General features: G+C 37.9%; 1 pseudogene; it reads left to right on the top strand.

Moving 5' to 3' along the window:
- The first annotated feature begins 5,457 nt into the window (after nucleotides 1-5,457).
- Nucleotides 5,458-5,863, top strand: LOC129683016 (60S ribosomal protein L27-like; annotated as a pseudogene).
- The last annotated feature ends 4,265 nt before the right edge of the window (nucleotides 5,864-10,128 follow it).

Here is a 10,128-nt window from a genome sequence, read left to right as displayed (position 1 = left end):
ATATATATATATATATATATATATATATATATATATATATATATAAATTGTGGTATATCTACACGATGGAATATTACTCAACAATAAAAAATTACAAGAAAATCATGAAATTTGCAGGCAAATTGTAGGAACTGGAAAAGATCATACTAAGTGAGGTATCCCAGAAGCAGAAAGACACACAGGTTATATACTCACTCTTAAGTGGATATTAGATTTATTTATTTATTTATAATATGGGATAAACATACTAAAATCTGTATAACTAAAGAAACTAATCAAGAAGGAGGACTCTGGCTAAGACACTGAATTCCCATTCCAAAGGCAAAGATGACGGACATTAGAAGAGGGAGAAAATAGGGAACAGGACAAGAGCCTGCCACAGAGGGTCTCTGAAATACTCTAACTTGCAGAGTATCAGAGCAGATGCTGATACTTACAGACAAACTTTGGGTGGAGTTCAGGGAATCTTACGAAAAAAAGAGGAGATAGTAAGACCTGGAGAGGACAAGAGCGCCACAAGGAGAGCAATATAATCAAAAAAATCTGGGCACAGGGGTCTTTTTCTGAGACTGATATTCCAACCAAGGACCATTCATGGAGATAACCTAGAATTCCTGCACAGATGTAGCCCATGGCAGTTCAGTGTCCAAGTGGATTACATGGTAATGGGAAGAGGGACTGCCTCTGACATAATCTGATTGGCCTGCTCTTTGATCACCTCCCCCTGAGGGGGCAACAGCCTTACCAAGCCACAGAGGAAGACAATGCAGCCACTCCTGATGAGACCTGATAGACTAGAATCAAAAGGAAGGGGAAGAGGACCACCCCCATCAGTGGACTTGGGGAAGGACATGGGTGGAGAAAAGGGAGGGAGGGTGTTATTGGGAGAGGAGGTGGGAGGGAGCTACAGGAAGGATACAAAATGAATAAACTGTAATTAATAAAAATAAAAAATAAAAATAAATTAGGATATTAGCCAAGTGCTGAAAGGCTACCTATATCTTTTTCTGTACAGTCTCAGTGTTTTCTGTCTAATCTCTGTATTTTCTGTCTAGTCAGAATGTTTTCTGTCCAATATATGTGGTATCAATCATTTGGACTAGCCCTTTTAAAGTTGAACTGGGGGGTAGATTCTTCGGGAAACAGTAACTGAGGCAGCCTGTGAGTCGAAATCACTTGGTTTATCTACTTGCTTTATCTTCAATGTTATCTGGTCTTTCACTCTTAATATAAACAAGCTTTTAAAGGCAATATTATAAGTACAGTTTTGCATCTTGAGGACCAGGTAGCCACCAAGATTAATTAACCTTGCAAATACATGCAATTCTCAGCTATTAGGAGGTCTTCCCTGGTCAAACCTAATTTTTATAAGTTTTATTGGCAACCATATGTTCTCTTTCTCAGTAGATACATAAGCATAAGTACGTTCCCATTGCAAAACTATTGCAGGTTTCCATTCTGGAATGAACTTGTCCTTATAATAAATGGGTTGTTCTAGTTCTATACTTTTTTTTTCTATAATCCAGTGTCTCTCAGCTGCTATTGTTACTTTTTCTTTTGTTTAAAACTATTTATTTATCTATCTATCTATTTATTTATTTATTTATTTATTTATTTATTTATTTATTTATTTTTTATGTATTTATTACAGTTTATTCACTGTGTATCCCAGCTGTATTCTCCTCCCTAATCTCCTCCCAATTCTACCCTCCCTCCCTCATTCTCTCCATACCCCTCTCTAAGTCCACTGAAGGGGTGGTCCTCCTCCCCTTTCATCTGACCAAAGCTTATCAGGTCTCATCAGGACTGGCTACATTGTCTTCCTCTGTGGCCTGGTAAGGCTTCTTCTCCTTCATGGGGAGGTGATCAAAGAGCCAGGTACTGAGTCCCCATTGTCAGAGACAATCCCTGTCCCCATTACTAGGGAACCCACTTGAACACTGAGCTGTCATGGGCTACATCTGTGTAGGGGATCTAGGTTATCTCCATGAATGGTCCTTGGTTGGAGTATCAGTCTCAAAAAAGACACCTGTGCCCAGATTTTTTGGTTCTGTAGCTCTCCTTGTGGAGCTGCTCTTCCCTATAAGTCTTTAAATCCCCCCTTCTTCTTTCATTAGTTTCTCTGTACTCTGCCCAAATTTTGGCTATGAGTCTCAGCATCTGCCTTAAGACAGTTCTGGGTAGAGTCTTTCAGAGGCCCTTTGTGGTAGACTCCGGTCCTCTTCCCTGTTTTATCTCTCTTCTGATGTCTGTTTGTTTGCCTTTTTCAGTGAGGATTGATCATCTTATCCAGGGTCCTCCTTCTTACTTAGCTTCTTTAGGTGTACAAATTTTAGTATGTTTATCCTATATTATATGTATAATATCCACTTATAAGTGAGTATATATCATGTGTGTCTTTCAGCTTCTGGGATAGCTCACTCAGTATGATCTTTTCTAGTTCCCACTATTTGCCTGCAAATTTCATGATTGATTTTAATTGATTTTAATTTCTGAGTAATATTCTATGGTGTAAATGTACCAAAATTTCTGTATCTGTTCCTCAGTTGAGTAACATCTTGGTTGTTTTCAGATTCTGGTTATTACAAATAAAGTTGCTACAAATACGGTTGAGAAAATGTCCTTGTTGTGTACTTGAGCATATTTTGGATATATGCCTAGTTGTGTTAAAGCTGGATCTTGAAGTAGTACTATTCCTAATCTTCTGACAAAGTGCCTGTTAGAAGAAACAGTGGGGAAGAGCCTTGAAGTCTTTGACACAGGAGACATCCTCCTGAACTGAACACCAACAACACAGGCTCTAAGATCAACAATGAATAAACGGAACGTCATGAAACTAAAAAGCTTCTGTAAAGGAAAGGTCACTGTCATCAGAACAAAAATATAGCCTACAGACTGGGAAAGGACCTTCATCAACCCTATATCTGACAGAGGGCTAATATACAAAATATATAAAGAACTCAAGAAGTTAAAAAGCAAAAAATGAAGTAATCCAATTAAAAAATCGGGTACAGAACTAAACAGAAAATTCTTAATAGAGGAGTATTGAACAGCAGAGAAACACTTAAAAGAATGGTCAGCGTCCTTAGTCATCAAGGAAATGCAAATGAAAATGACCCTGAGATTTCTTCTTTCACCCATCAGAATGGATAAGATCAAAAACTCAAGTGACAATACATCTGGAGAGGCTGTGAAGACAGGGAAACACTCCACCATTGCTGGTAGGAATGTAAACTTGCTATTCCTTTTTCACCAACATTAAAATATTTAGAGTTAAGAAAGCATTATTTAGCCTGTCCCTGGGGGTCTTTACTGTTCATTTTTGTTTAATAAGCATCTCTTTTAAAGTATAATTAGCTCTTTCTACATCTGCCTATCTGATAGGGTTGTGTGTATACCAGTAATGCACTTTATATTACAATATACAAATAATTGCTTCACCTTACTGGACACATTTGCAGAAACTTGAACAGTCTTAATATGTGCAGGTATCCCATAATTGCCATTATTTCCAACAAATATGTAATTACACAATCAGCCTTTCCAGAATTTAAAGCAGTTGCCATTGGAATCCTGAATATTCATCTATGGAGTTAGTTTAAATTCCTTTGTTTTTCAAATTCTGCAAAATGAAACACTTCTATCTGCCATATTTCATTTCTCTTGGGACTCCAAGAGTTACTTCCAGGTGGAAATGGAGTTTGGTTATACAGAGAACACATAGGACACATTTTATTATTTCTTTTGCTTATTGCCAAGTGGTAGAAAATAAGTTCTTTAAACCTTTATTTTTTCTCTCTCATAGTATCTTTCAATATTCAATTTATTTATGTAACAGTTTGGGTGAGTAGGACAATGCTAGTGTTAGGGAATGACACACGATGAAGGGTTCCTTGTTTCTTGCTCTCAGAAAGATGCAGTCTTAAGTGATGGACAACAGAAAAGGAAGCCATGTCCATTAGTCACTCCATCAGCGAAGCCCAAGAACACTCTTTGTCCTCTTCTACACAGACTCCTTTCATATTCCTTCAGCCGGGGTGAACGCTTTCTCTGTAAATACACTATATAGTATATTGATTATTTGGGGATATTTGCTTAGTATAGCCTTTATCAAAAATAGTGTAGATCGTTCTGAAATCAAAACCAAAACTGTCCAGATGTCCTACTACTGGGAAATGAAATTAACAATGTTGAAAAGTTACACACTTGCATTTATTTTGCATCATTTACCATAGGATACGGTATGTACACAATGATCATGAACCAATGAAGAAGAACTTATATATAATATTCAGATACCTTATATAATATAATTTACTGAATCGTGTGTATGTGTGTGCATTTGTTTTTATACCTAAAAAAATAATGAAACCTGGCTTAGCAAGATGGCTCAGTGGGTAAAAAGCACTTTGACACCAGATATGATGATCTGAGTTTGATCCCCAGGACCTCTTGTTAAAGGACAGAACCAGCTCAAACATGTTGTCTTATAAGCTCCAGATGCACACAATGGCACATATGCCAAACTCTCTCTGGCTGGAATACAGTCGTGTCCTAAGTATATATCTTTAATTCCAAACAATGAGAGTAACATTATTTGATAGAGGGAAGCAGCCATGTTTGAAAGTGAAGTCTAATTGTTGGACAGACATACTGATGAGTCAGAAAAATATTTGACAAGATAGGATATGCCCAACTCTCATGAGAACTGGCAGGAGAGAGAAGCCACTTAAAAGCAGTACAGTAGCTTAGGTGATAGAGCATGGGACTCTTAATCCCAGGGTCATGAGTTCAAGCCCCGTATTGGATACGAGATGTAAAAGTAAATTTCATTAGCCAGATATAATTGTACTCCTGGAGGATTACTGCAAAATAAGCTCACCCTTTCTAACTCCTTCTGAACTCTGGCTTCAGCTGCCTCTGCTGACCTGCACTGAACTGCACAAACCCATGAATGAATTCACTTCTACTTCACTGCACTGCACTCACTGCACTGATTCCAAACTGACTGAACTCAACAGAACTGCTGACACTGACTGACTGTAACTGACTGAACTTAACTGAACTCTCCTGTACTGTATTCTCTACTGAACTCTCTACTGTAGTCAACCCTACTCATTTCTCTACTATACTGTCTTTTCTACTACACCTTTTCTCTTAGTGTTTTTCATGAAGTTTCAAGGCTTCTAACACATTTCCTATTAGTAATTGGTCAATTTCCTTGTGCCGATGGACCTGGCAAACCTTTATGAGACTTAATATGAGTAATATATAATGAATAGTTACTATTTCTGATGTCTTGTTGCAATTGCATAAATAACAAAGTCAATTCTGAGGTATCAGGAATAAGTCCAAACATTTCTATATACAAAACAACTCTTTCTGCATATTGAGAGTCAGTAATCATATTAACAGATTCAGGGCCTTTCTGCTGGGGGATGGCTGCCTGCTGTCAAAATGGGCAAGTTCAAGAAACCTGGGAAAGTGGTGCTGGTCCTGGCCGGACACTCCGGTCGCAAAGCCATCATCATGAAGAATATTGATGGCACCTCAGACCGCCCTTACAGCCATGTCCTGGTGGCTGGAATCGACCGCTATCCCCGAAAAGTGACAGCTGCCATGGGCAAGAAGAAAATTGCCAAGAGATCAAAGATCAAGTCCTTTGTGAAAGTTTATAACTACAATCACCTCATTCCCACAAGGTACTCTGTGGACATCCCCTTGAACAAAAAATGTTGTCAACAAGGTTGTCTTTAGAGACCCAGCTCTGAAACACAAGGCCAGGCAGGAGGCCAAGGTCAAATTTGAGGAATGATACAAGACAGGGAAGAACAAATGGTTTTTTTAGAAGCTTTGTTTTTAGGTATATTTTCGTTTCTATCTTTAAAAATTAAAAAAAGAGAAATTCAGGAAAATATAATAATACCATAAGTGTCGCAGATAATTTTGCTTTTTAAACTGAAGAATATGGGCTTTTGATCACCTTGCTTATTTTCTATGATTCATAACCTGCCATTTCCATCTTGTTTCCATCAGTATAGAATACTGGTGCCTCTGGAATTGGTGTCCCCTTTACAATATTGAAAGAATCAATTAATGTTATTTTTATAAACTGTTTACATTTGCTTTTAGGATATTTGTTATTTTTAGGATATTTGTTATTTTAGGATATTTGTTATTAATTTCTCCCAAGTAGTTACTACAAGCTCTTTGTCAATCTTCATTGATTACCAACAATGACATAATCTCAGTATTAATAAGAGGCACTACAATTTCAGCCAGGTCCATTCATGACAATTGATGTAGTCTTATTCTCCCTTCTATAATTAATTTGTAAATCTTTTCTATAAATGCCTTTAGTTTGTACTTTGTTCATGTGTTAAGAAATTCCATTCCATAATACTATCTTCCCTTTGCATAATGAGCCCAGTAGGAGAATGCGTTGATGGTAAAATGACCAAAACACAATCAAGTTTATGATCAATTCCTTCCGCATATGCATCTTGCAGTCTTTGTTCTACCAGAATTACCTCTTTTCCTCCTTCAGCTGTTAGACATCTTGGACTGTTTAAATTTAAATCTCTTTGCAATGTTTGAAATAAATTACTTAACTCATAAATACTTAATCCAAATGTAGGGCTTAACCAGTAACTATCTCCCATTAATTTTTAATTAATTTATTATTAATTACAATTTATTCACTTTGTATTCCAGCTGTAGGCTCCTCCTTTGTCCCCTCCCAATCCCATCCTCCCTTCCTCATCTTCTCCCATGTTTCTCCCCAAGTCCACTGATAGAGGAGGTTCTCCTTCCCTTCCATCTGACCCTAGCCTTCATGTTTCATCAGGACTGGTTGCATTGTCTTCCTCTGTGGTTTGATAAGGCTGGCCTCCCATTAATTTTTGAAAATTTTTAAGACTTTACAATTGGTCCCTATGGATTTGAACCTTTTGTGGTTGAATTTTTGTTGACTTATTTTATAATCCAAAAACCTACGTGAGTCTCCTTTTTGTATTTTTCTGGAGCAATCTGTAACCTCCAGCATGGCAGAATTCTTTGTGTTTCCTTTCGAGTTTTTTTTTTTTCTAAAAGATCTGCATTAGAATCAGCCAAAAACATAACATCCATGTAATGATAAATGATAGACAGAGGAAATTGCTTTTCATTTTTTTCTAATGTTTGTCACATAAAATATTGACGTAAAGTTGAACTGTTTAACAGTCCCTGTGGCAACACCTTCCAGGAGTATCTCTTTATTGGATGACTATTATTCAGAGTAGGTACACAAAAAGCAAACCTTTCCCTATCCTGCTCATGCAAGGGTATTGTGAGAAAGCAATCCTTTAAATCAATTATGAGATCTAGGTAACAAAGAAGGTAAAGGAATTCCAGGATGTAAGGGGACCCATTGGTTGAATGACTCTATTCATTTCTCTTAAATCCAGTATCATCTTCCATTTTCCTGATTTCTTTTTTTATAACAAACACAGGGAAATTCCATAGGCTGGTAGACTCTATGATGAGCCTCCAGCTGCTCTTTTACCAGTTGTTCAAGTGCCTACAATTTTTCTTTGGTTCTTGCCTCTGTTCTTGCCAACAGGCCTATTTGATAGCCACTTAAAAGGCAATGCTGTCGGTATTTTAGCAGTGGCACTTTTTATAAATTTGGCTACTCAACCCAAGTGATCTGTGCTTGTGATTGTTCTTGATTCCACATATCAATACCTTCCCCAGGAGCATCTACCATTTCACCCTAATTTCATCATTGGCTTTCTCTGGGGTTTCAGGAATAATAATTTGAGTACCCCATTGTTGTAGAGATCCCTTCCCCATAAATTTATGGGTATGTCAGCCACATAGTGTCTCTATTTTCCTGTTTGCCCTTCTGGTCCCACACATACTCGTCCATACCCTTTGTCTCACTTGAGATAATTTGCCGATTCTTATAAGCTGTGTATAGACCTTCTGTAGTGGCCATTTTGGATTCCAAGACTTTGGGGAGAGGATACTGATGTCATCTCCTGGCAGATATCTGCCAAACCTTGTATTTCAACACCATTCATTTGTACCATTTATTAGGGTCTCTAATCATTAATCAGTGTTTGCCAGAACACACGTGTTCCAATTACTCCCAAATGAGCCTGTCCTTTCTACTGGAGCAGCTTTGCCCTTTATGTAGGGACACAGTAACAGCTGAGCAATTCTATCTCCTGCATTAATTTGCATCTCCTTTTTTACATACATCATGGTTTTAATTTCTTCATTGCAACCCTAATCTAAAATACCTGGATGCACAATAAATGCTTGAGAAGTTAATCTTCCCAAGATCATCCCTACTATCCTTGAAGGCAAAGGACCATAAACACCTGTGTTTAATTTGTAACATTCAACTCTTGGTAATATGGTAAGAGGTTTTCCTGTAGACAGATCCAAAACTACCTTCAGTAGCATGTATCAAATCTGAAGTTCTTAGTTTTGATTTTCCTGCCTGCCAGTTACCACCTGGTTATAAAATGGAAGACTTCTCCTATTGTTTGCTGAAGGCCCTTCTGTTTGTTTACCAATGGCAAGAGGTTCCTCTTGGAACAGCAATTCCTAGACCAATGCTTTCTTACCCTTGATACAAAACTCTGGGAAGCATTGCATTTCTTTGTAGTCATAATCTGCTTTTTCCTTTCTACAAGTAAAATATACTGTATTCCTCAGAGTTAACACACCTCCTGTTTTATGTTCTAAAGCATTTAACCTCACAGTTTCTTTGTAAATGGCCAAATTTACCACACTTAAACACTGGATATTTTTATATTTGAGACCTTTATCTATAGTTTGTCCTGTAATATTGGAATGATGCTCCTGAGAGCTGATATCAATTGTCTCTTCTGTTTATTGGGACTCCTCATGCTTTTAATGGTCTAACTTCTCTCTTCCGTTAAGTATTTGCATTCTCATATGCCATGATTGGTATCAACACTTGTCTGGTCTCAGGGTCTGGTATGGATCTGCTTTGAGCTGAACCCAATCTCTGAAAGAGGTTGGTGAAGGCTCCTCCAGAGCCTGAGTTACGTTAGAAAATGAGGTGGTTGTTTTACCAGGCACCTCAACCATATCCCACGCTCTTAAAGCTGCAACACAAAAATTGCCACATCAAGTACTACATCATCAGATCAAATTTGTTTTTGTAAATCAGCATAACAACCTTCACCAAGCAGCTGGCCCTTATCAACATTTATCCACTTTTATATTTTGTTGTTCTATTTTTGTCACTTCATTTCTCCATCATGATGACCATTGTAACTGCTGACCAGCTTTTAATACAGCTGACACCAGTCCCTTCCAAACTTGAGTGATAAGTCTATTTTGGGTAGCCTAGTTGGTTAACATTTGCTTAATGAAACATGAATGCATTTCATGCTCTACAATGGACTCTTTAAAATGCTTTAAATGGAGCATTTCTATTGGTTGCCATGTCCTCTTATCATAAGCTTCTCTACCATCAGTAACAGGCATATGTTGCACAAAGACTGGGAAAGCTGATGGTGGTTGTGCCTCATTTTCCTACCAGCCTCCTGCCTCATGCAGGTGCTTTGGGCACCTGGCAGCAAAATTGTGTGGAACATGGCAGGGTGGCAATCTACCTTCCAGCTTAATTTGCTTTTCTCTTTCATCCTGTGGAAAATTTCTGCCCTCAGACTTCAGGCCTGAACCCTTTTGTTCTCTTTCCACTGGCACTTCTTGCTTTCCAAGCACTTCAGCCTCTATTTGCAAACTCTCTAGGTGCATAGCTAGCTCTGCAATCCTTTCTAACACCAGAGAATTGAGCTAACCTTCAGAGTTTTCAGCTTTCCTCCCAACATTTTTCACATAGTATTCATAAAGACTATATAGCAAAACCAGAAAATCTACTCTGGAAACAAGACAACCCAGCGGCAGTAGCTGCTATTTTGCCAACCTCCTTAAACAGCATTGCCAGCTTATCAAAACCTGACGATTCCTTCACTTCCTGACATTCATGAAATGTTTTCTATGGAGAATCAATGTATTTGCGTGTATGGCTACATGGATATGGAATTTGTATTTTTACCATTGTGGAATATATTTATACACATGCTGGTGTGTTCATGTGTGCAC

Source organism: Psammomys obesus, unplaced genomic scaffold, assembly GCF_907164565.1.
Source record: "Psammomys obesus unplaced genomic scaffold, mPsaObe1.curated_primary_1811, whole genome shotgun sequence".
Lineage (NCBI taxonomy): Eukaryota > Metazoa > Chordata > Mammalia > Rodentia > Muridae > Psammomys > Psammomys obesus.
Note: the sequence above shows the minus strand (reverse complement) of the source record. Positions and strands in the feature narration are given on the sequence as shown.